At 41.4% G+C, this 2,277-nt stretch overlaps 1 non-coding gene across 1 annotated transcript; it reads right to left on the reverse strand.

The window, feature by feature from the left end:
- Nucleotides 1–552: 552 nt before the first annotated feature.
- On the reverse strand, nt 553–660 carry LOC112788547 (small nucleolar RNA R71). Its single transcript, XR_003195907.1, has one exon. It is a non-coding gene; the product is annotated as a small nucleolar RNA R71 (small nucleolar RNA).
- Nucleotides 661–2,277: the final 1,617 nt, after the last annotated feature.

The raw sequence follows: 2,277 nt of genomic DNA on the forward strand, positions 1-2,277 counted from the left end.
TTATTATTATTATTATTATTTTCTATTTCCTCTTTTTCATATGAGCAGGAGCAAAGACAAGAATATTCTTGTTGAAGCAGATCCAGAACCTGAAAGGACTCTGAATTACAACAAACCAGTAAGCACCTGTTAGGAATTTTCAAACAAGAAGAAGAGATGGCAACTGAAAATAATAATAATGCAAGGAGGATGCTTGGTGACTTTACTACACCTAATTCCAATTTACATGGAAGAAGCATCTCCATTCCTGCCATTGGAGCAAACAATTTTGAGCTGAAACCTCAGCTAGTTTCTCTGATGCAGCAGAACTGCAAGTTTCATGGACTTCCATCTGAAGATCCTTTTCAGTTCTTAACTAAAATCTTGCAGATATGTGATACTGTTAAGACTAATGGAGTAGATCCTGAAGTCTACAGGCTCATGCTTTTCCCTTTTGCTGTAAGAGACAGAGCTAGAATATGGTTGGATTCTCAACCTAAAGACAGCCTGAACTCTTGGGATAAGCTGGTCAAGGCTTTTTTAGCCAAGTTCTTTCCTCCTCAAAAGCTGAGCAAGCTTAGAGTGGATGTTCAAACCTTCAGACAGAAAGAAGGTGAATCCCTCTATGAAGCTTGGGAGAGATACAAAGGACTGACCAAAAAGTGTCCTTCTGACATGCTTTCAGAATGGACCATCTTGGATATATTCTATGATGGTCTGTTTGAGCTATCCAAGATGTCATTGGACACTTCTGCAGGTGGATCCATTCACCTAAAGAAAACGCCTGCAGAAGCTCAAGAACTCATTGACATGGTTGCAAATAATCAGTTCATGTACACTTCTGAAAGGAATCCTGTGAACAATGGGACGCCTATGAAGAAGGGAGTTCTTGAGATTGATACTCTGAATGCCATATTGGCTCAGAACAAAATATTGACTCAGCAAGTCAATATGATTTCTTAGAGTCTAAATGGAATGCAAGCTGCATCCAACAGTACTCAAGAGGCATCTTCTGAAGAAGAAGCTTATGATCCTGAGAACCCTGCAATAGCAGAGGTGAAGTACTTAGGTGAACCTTATGGAAACACCTATAACTCATCATGGAGAAATCATCCAAATTTCTCATGGAAGGATCAAAAGCCTCAACAAGGCTTTAATAATGGTGGAAGAAACAGGTTTAACAATAATAAACCTTTTCCATCATCCACTCAGCAACAGACAGAGAACTCTGAACGAAATACTTCTAATTTAGCAAACTTAGTCTCTGATCTATCTAAGGCCACTGTAAGTTTCATGAATGAAACAAGGTCTTCCATTAGAAATTTGGAAGCACAAGTGGGCCAGCTGAGTAAAAGGATCACTGAAATCCCTCTCAGTACTCTCCCAAGAAATACAGAAGAGAATCCAAAAAGGAGAGTGCAAGGCCATTGACATAAGCAAAATGGCCGAACCCAATGAGGGAGAGGAGGACATGAATCCCAAGGAGGAAGACCTCCTGGGACGTCCAGTGACCAATAAGGAGCTTCCCTCTGAGGAACCAAAGGACTTTGAGGCTCATCTAGAGACCATAGAAATTCCATTGAACCTCCTTATGCCCTTCATGAGCTCTGATGAATATTCCTCTTCTGAAGAGAATGAGGATGTTACAAAAGAGCAAACTGCCAAGTTTCTTGGTGCAATCATGAAGCTGAATGCCAAATTATTTGGCATTGATACTTGGGAAGTTGAACCTCCCTTGTTCATCAATGAACTAAGTGATCTGGATCAACTGACATTGCCTCAGAAGAGACAGGATCCTGGAAAGTTCATAATACCTTGTACCATAGGCACCATGCTCTTTAAGGCTCTGTGTGACCTTGGTTCAGGAATAAACCTCATGCCCTTCTCTGTAATAGAGAAACTGGGAATCTATGGGGTGCAAGCTGCTAAAATCTCATTAGAGATGGCAGACAATTCAAGAAAACAGGCATATGGACAAGTAGAGGACGTGTTAGTAAAGGTTGAAGGCCTTTACATCCCTGCTGATTTCATAGTCCTGGATACTGGAAAGGAAGAGGATGAATCCATCATCCTAGGAAGACCTTTCCTGGCCACAGCAAGAGCTGTGATTGATGTTGACAGAGGTGAACTAGTCCTTCAATGGAATGAGGACTCCCTTGTGTTTAAAACTCAAGGATCTCCCTCTGCAACCATGGAGAGGAAGCATGAAAAGCTTCTCTCAAAGCAGAGTCAACCCAAGCCCCCACAGTCAAACTCTAAGTTTGGTGTTGGGAGACCACAACCAAACTCTAAGTTTGG

Source organism: Arachis hypogaea, chromosome 20 (assembly GCF_003086295.3).
Source record: "Arachis hypogaea cultivar Tifrunner chromosome 20, arahy.Tifrunner.gnm2.J5K5, whole genome shotgun sequence".
NCBI classification, from domain to species: domain Eukaryota; kingdom Viridiplantae; phylum Streptophyta; class Magnoliopsida; order Fabales; family Fabaceae; genus Arachis; species Arachis hypogaea.